Raw genomic sequence first — 7296 nt, 5'->3', positions numbered from 1 at the left:
GGGGCCAAGCCTCGTGAGGCGGACGACGCAAGACCTCCTCGGGAGCGGCCTCACCGGGCTGCCTCACGAGGAGCGGAGATATCAAGGCGGGGCGAACCTCGCGAGGCTCTCGTGACGTGAGCCATGACGATCGACACCAGGCGGGCGCTAGGCGGGCGCCAGCGCGCACAGCGTCCTTGTTTCCTCTTTGGTGCTAAGGAGGCAAGCGCATGCGCGGAGCACCGAGGCATCAGGCAAAGGTTTCCATATCGGTGCAACAAGACCAAGACTAGAAGGACGGCAGGACGGAGGTCACCATGGAGCCCAGGACGGCGTCACCACCAGAACCTTTGGCAGGCGAAGATCACCTTTTGTCAGGATAGCTTGTACTAGTTTTCCCCTTTCAAATTGGCCACCGTTGTTGGCTCCCTTCCCGCTCAATATTTGGGGAGAGGACCAGGGCCTATATAAGTAGGACTAGCCACCTAGAAAAGGGGAGAAGAGGAGGAGAGATCTAAAGAGATAGGATCTGATCGAAGGCGAACCCTAGCACACCAAGCACAAGAACACCTCAACCTCGGGAGGCCGTTCTTCCCCTTGTACTATTCATCATTAGCCCAAGAGACAATCCACCACCACCGCACTGGAGTAGGGTATTACACCACATCGGTGGCCCGAACCAGTATAAACCTTGTGTCTTTGTGTTGCAAGTGCATAGAGTTCGTCCGCGAGACCTTAGCGAGCTAGGGAGTAGATCGGTAGAAGGGAAAGAACTTCGCGCGCACCCTAGAGTTCGAACCTCAAGGGTCTGCCGGAACCCGTGATCCGACAGGTGTTATACCTGACTACTTACCTTCGTCGAGTTCCCAATCTTCAGAGTTGTGTTTAATTCTTTCCAATAAATCCCATTTGAATTCAATAGTCTTCATCATAAAAGATCTAGTAGAAGAAGTATCAAGCATGGAGCGATTATTGAGAGAAAGCCAAGCATACAAATTTGGAATAATAATTTCTCTTGAGAGCTCATGATTGGGGTGAGGGAGTCCTGAATTAGGGGGTCCTCGGACGGCCGGACTATATCCTTTGGTCGGACTGTTGGATTATGAAGATACAAGATTGAAGACTTCGTCCCGTGTCCGGGTGGGACTCTCCTTTGCGTGGAAGGCAAGCTTGGCAATTCGGATATATAGATCTCCTCCCTTGTAACCAACTCTATGTAACCCTAGCCCCCTCCGGTGTCAATATAAACCGGAGGGTTTAGTCCGTAGGACAAAAAAACAATCATAATCATAGGCTAGCTTCTAGGGTTTAGCCTCTACGATCTCGTGGTAGATCAACTCTTGTAATACTCATATCATCAAGATCGATCAAGTAGGACGTAGGGTATTACCTCCATCGAGAGGGCCCGAACCTGGGTAAACATTGTGTCCCCTGCCTCCTGTTACCATCCACCTTAGACGCACAGTTCGGGACCCCCTACCCGAGATCCGCCGGTTTTGACACCGACATTGGTGCTTTCATTGAGAGTTCCACTATGTCGTCACCATAAGGCTTGATGGCTCCTTCGATCATCGGCAACGATGCGATCCAGGGTGCAGTTTTTCTCTCCGGACAGATCTTCGTATTCGGCGGCTTTGTACTGCGGGCCAACTCGCTTGGCCATCTGGAGCAGATCGAGAGCTATGCCCCTGGCCATCAGGTCAGGATTGGAAGCTTGAACTATACCGCCGACATCTGCGGAGACTTGATCTTCGACGGATTTGAGCCCATGTCAGGTGCGCCGCACCGCCGTGACGAGCATGACTTAGCTCTGCCATCGGACGGTGTTCAGGAGATCACCCCTGTGGCTACTCCGGCCTTCAATCCGGAGCAGATCGTGCCGTCCGAGGACGGGTGGATGGACCCCGCCACAGAGGCCGCACACTCAACGGCGATAGAGCCGAATACTGACTTCACCCCCTATGAGACCTGTGTTGCCGGACCCTTGGATTCGTCCCCGGCCACAGGCTCCGAACCGCCTGTGTTCGTACCTATCGAATCTGATTGGGCACCGATCGTGGAGTTTACCTCTGTGGATATTTTTCAGCACTCGCCCTTGGGCGGCGTACTAAATTCATTGAGGTCTCTCTCCTTGTCAGGAGACCCTTGGCCGAATTATGTCCGGCTTGAGTAGGAAGCGGATGACGAAGAAATTCATTCCCCACCCACCACCCACTTAATAGACAATGTCGATGACTTAACCGACATGCTTGATTTCGGCTCCAAAGACATAGACGGTATGGACGACGATGCAGGAGAGGAACAGGAACCACCGGACACAGGGCGCTGGACAGCCACTTCATCACACGATATATACATGGTGGATACACCCAAAGAAAACAATGACGAGGAACGGAAGGATGCAGCGGAGAATAATTCCCTCGAGAAGCAACCAAAGCGACGACGTAGGCGCCTCTCCAAATCCCGCCTCGGCAAAAATAGCGATAACAACGCAAGAAAGAATAATACCCCGGTCGACTCCAAAGCAAACGACGACCACATGGACCCAGCGACAGAGCAGGATGAACCAGCGGACGGCGAACATAGCACAGAGCCGCTGTCCGATCACGGCAACGCCGAGGGTAAAGCTCATCAACCTGTCTCCGGAGAGGAGAACAGTCCGGACGACGATGCACACATCATCCCGGAAAGGAACTTGGAGCAAGAGGACCTCCATAGAAGGCTTATCGCCACCGCGAGGAGTCTGAAGAAGCAGAAGCAAAGGCTTAAGGCCGCGCAAAATACACTCAACAGTAGATGGAACAAAGTGCTCGACACTGAAGAACAGTACGGGGGCAGCCGCCACACAAAGAGCTATCCAAAGCGCAAGCTGCTGCCCGAATTCGATGACGAGGCCTTAGAGCCTATAAAGCCGAAAATTAAAACGGCTGATCAGCCGGACCGACCACCCCGTGGCCGCGATAGGGCGGCTAACGATGTCACACATAAGTCGGCACACGATTTATGTGAGGACTTGCACCAAAAAGCCGGTATGACCAGGTCCATCTACGGATCTAGGAAGCGCGCTCCGACGCAGAAGCAAAACCGAACACTACAACCGTCAGAATGCCATGACACATCCAAATACAGGGGTGCCGCGCACCCCCTATGCTTCACCGATGAGGTTCTGGATCATGAATTCCCAGAAGGATTCAAACCCGTGAACATAGAGACATACGACAGAATGACAGACCCTGGGGTCTGGATTGAGGACTTTATCCTTCATATCCACATGGCTCGCGGAGATGATCTCCACGCCATCAAATACTTGCCCCTCAAGTTGAAAGGACCAGCCCGGCACTGGCTAAAGAGCCTCCCCGAAAACTCAATTGGAAGTTGGGAAGAGCTTGAGGATGCTTTTAGGGCTAATTTCCAAGGGACCTATGTCCGACCTCCGGATGCAGACGATTTAAGTCATATAATTCAACAGCCCGGAGAGTCAGCCCGAAAGCTTTGGAATAGATTCCTCATTAAGAAGAATCAAATTGTCGACTGCCCGGAAGTCGAAGTCTTAGAGCCTTTGAAACACAGTTTCTGGGACGAATGGCTCGCCAGACACCTTGGCCAGGAAAAACCGAGGACAATGGCAGCCCTAACAAGCCTTATGACCCGCTTTTGCGCAGGCGAAGACAGCTGGCTGGCCCGTAGCAGCACCAGCGACCCAGGCACATTCGAAGTCAGGGATGGCAATGGAAAACCACGACGCAATAAAAGCAAGTGTCGAAACAATGAAGAGAGCCCAGACAACACGGCGGTAAACGCCGGATTCAGGGGCTCTCGACCCGGTCAACGGAAAAAGCCATTGAAAGGCAGCAGAGATGGACCGTCCAGCATAAACAAGATTCTGGACAGATTATGTCAGATTCATGGCACCTCCGACAAACCGGCAAATCACACCAACAGAGAATGCTGGGTCTTCAAGCAGGCCGGCAAGCTAAACGCCGAACACAAGGGGAGGAAGACACCAAGCGAAGACGAGGATGAGCCTCGCCAGCCGAACACTGGGGGACAGAAAAAATTCCCACCAGAGGTCAAAGCAGTGAACATGATTCACGTAACGAAGAGGAGGAGCAAATGCGCACTCCGAGACGTATGCACCGTGGAGCCCGTCACCCCCAAGTTCAACCCTTGGTCGGCCTGCCCGATCACTTTCGATTGCAGGGATCACCCGACTAGTATCCGGCATGGAGGATCGGTTGCCTTAGTACTAGACCCAATAATTGAGGGATACCATCTCACCCGAGTCCTTATGGACGGCGGCAGTAGTCTCAATCTGATATATCAGGACACGGTCTGCAAAATGGGGATAGACCCGACAAGAATCAGCCAAAGCAATACTACCTTTAAAGGAGTAATACCAGGCCCAGAGGCCCGCTGCATGGGCTCTCTAGTACTAGAGGTTGTATTCGGTTCTCCCGACAACTTCCAAGTGAAAAGTTAACCTTCGACATCGCTCCATTCCGAAGCGGCTATCAAGCACTACTCGGAAGAACGCCCTTCGCTCGTTTTAATGCAATACTGCATTACGCTTATCTTAAGCTTAAGATGCCCGGTCCACGTGGCATCATCATAGTTAGCGGAAACACATAATGTTCCTTACGTGCGGAAGAACGTGTGGTGGCTTTAGCAGCCGAACACTAAACGCCCTCTTCAACCGGAATAAACGATCGGTCGTCAAGACCGCGGACACGGCTAGACGAGTCCGGCGCACCACTAGCTGTAACAGCTCAGATAAACCTAAGACTGGGCCGATGGATATACCCCCATAGGTGGTGCTAGGGGCTTCCCACATGTAAAAAGGACTACAGTTCGGCTTGATCTTATTTAGATTGAATTTTAATGGTTTATTAAGAATAACCAATTTCTCGCACGAAAACTTTCACCTGAGCTTTTCTCTCTTATAGATGATCATCGTGCTACACCCTTCCAGGATACGGCACAACGGAGACACTGGCGCAGACGTGCAGCAGGGCCCCGTTCAAAGGTTTCTTTTTTAGATTAAGACCCTGTGTAAACCTTTTTTACTGTCTCTTGTTGCTTCACACCCTCAGGATACTCAACATAACCAAGAGGGATGCTGGCATTATTGACATTTCGTCACGTCAGACTAATGCACGTACCTGGAAACTCAGGGCTTATTATCGAGGGCGTTACTCAGCCCAGTATACATTGTAACGACCGAATACCTTAGGGAGTGTTCGGCGTCGCGAGTTTGGCCTTATATGCATCAGCTCTGAATCATGTCTTGGCTCAATAGTTGGGTTTGCCCGGATCCCGTGTTTTGCTACCTTACATTCCGCTCTATCGGCTAAGGTGGCACCGGGAGAACTACTGCGATTGTGCCCTGGTTCATCTAGATGAGCACCTTAGTAGATAAAGCCAAAAACTGACTGTCATGATAAAGCGCGAGACTGGTCAACCACTCGAGGACTCATTGGAATCTTCGTGATTCCTCCGCATTAACGAAGGACCGATTTCCCGGTCATGTATGTACGCGCACCGTATTCGGATAAGCGTGGAAGTAACAGGGGCTATATAGTAGCCCCACTGTCAAAATCCTATGGCTAACTGAAAGTGTTAAAGCAATATAGTCCGATTGCCTTGTTCGCCGTGCTATCACCTCCTTAATGGACCAAGACGTTGGATAAGTGTCAATACGCGCTTTTCCGAACACCCCCACATTATATGCGTGGGGGCTGAAGCCGACGACTACAAACTTTCAGGTTATATACATACATAAATGGCCACATAGGAGGAATCATAATACTTTCAGGCAAAAGTATAAATACAGCCTTTTATAAGCCAAATAACATTGTTTTTACAAATTGGGATACATGTCACTCGAACATAATACTCTTCGAGCACTGAGCCTCTATTAGACGAGCGCCTTCTAGGACTTCTTCAAAATAGTGCTCGGAAGAGACCTGGCCTACGGCCGGACCCCGGGTTGCAATAGCGGTGGCCTCCATCTCCGCCTAGTATGTCTTAACATGGACAAGAGCCATCCGTGCACCCTCTATGCACGCCGACCTCTTTACAGCGTCGATATGAGGCAGAGCACCAAGGAATCGTTGCACTAAACCAAAATAACTATTCGGCCTTGGTCCTTCCGGCCAAAGATGATCCACGACAGACCTCATGGCAAGCCCGGACAACCTATGGAGCTTAGCCCACTCGGCCATTTGCTCATTTAACAGCAGCGGACGCGTTGGAGCACTGAACTGCGACCAGAACAACTTCTCCACTTCGTGATCTTTTTGATCTTTGAAAAATGCAGTCGCATCAGCAGCACTCATTGCCAGGTCCAAATACGCGTTTGCAGCACTCCATAATTGATCCAGAGGGGCATACTTCGGATCTCCGAACTTCGTCCGCAACAAAAAGGGCATCCCAGCCATGATATCTTCGGCTTGACGAAGCTCCTCCTTCGCCGCTCTGATTTTAGAGCGGGTCTCCTTGGCTGCTACCATGGCTTTCTCCAGGTCCACCGTTTTCGCTTGGCTTTCCTTTTCAAGAAGCTCATATCGGTCAGCGGCATCCTTCAGCTCAACGACCATCTTGGCTATTTTTATCTTTGCTCTTGTGATGAGCAGCATGTTTGGCTCTTAAGTCTTCGGCCGCCTTTAGGGCGGCCGCATCACTCCTCCTGGCTTGTTCCTTGGCTCGGGCAAGTTCCGCCCGAAGGGTCTCCATGGGGCAGCTCCATCTGTAGTCACAACATATTATAGATACTAGCGTCATGCTCCTCTTAATATTTGTTGACCACCCGAAAATACATACCCTGTGCCTCGTCAAGCCGCTTGTTCACAAGCGCAATGTCGGCATCTGCCGCATCGAGTTGCCGGCTCAATCCGGCAAACTCAGCAGTCCGGCCAGCCACCAGACCGTCAGCCGCCTGCACATGAAAGTAGCGCGATTATTACCTGGGACTATGACCCTCTGTTTGCCGCCTATGGACATCAACCAGAGTCTCAGGGGATACTATCTGTATAGAGCACACCTAGCGTGTGTGGTACCGTCAAAAAAATTTATATTACTTTGCGTACCTCAAAGCCTCTTAGCGGGCTCGTAAAAGCTTCATGCAATCCACTTGTGGCGGATGAGATCCTCTCAAACACCATACTCATTAAAGTACGATGCTCCTCTGAGATAGCCGCCTGCTCCAAGACCCATCAGTACGTCCGGTTGAGCACCGAACAGTCCCGGACTCTTTATGTTGCTCCCATTAGGAGCCAAATACTCCGGACTCCGGGTGGCCGAAGGGTTACCTTCTGGCCT

The sequence above is a fragment of the Triticum urartu genome, chromosome 4A (genome assembly GCF_056163025.1).
Source record: "Triticum urartu cultivar PI428250 chromosome 4A, HENAU_Tu73, whole genome shotgun sequence".
Classification (NCBI taxonomy): domain Eukaryota; kingdom Viridiplantae; phylum Streptophyta; class Magnoliopsida; order Poales; family Poaceae; genus Triticum; species Triticum urartu.
The sequence above is the reverse complement of the archived record's forward strand: the minus strand, read 5'-3'. Positions refer to the sequence as shown.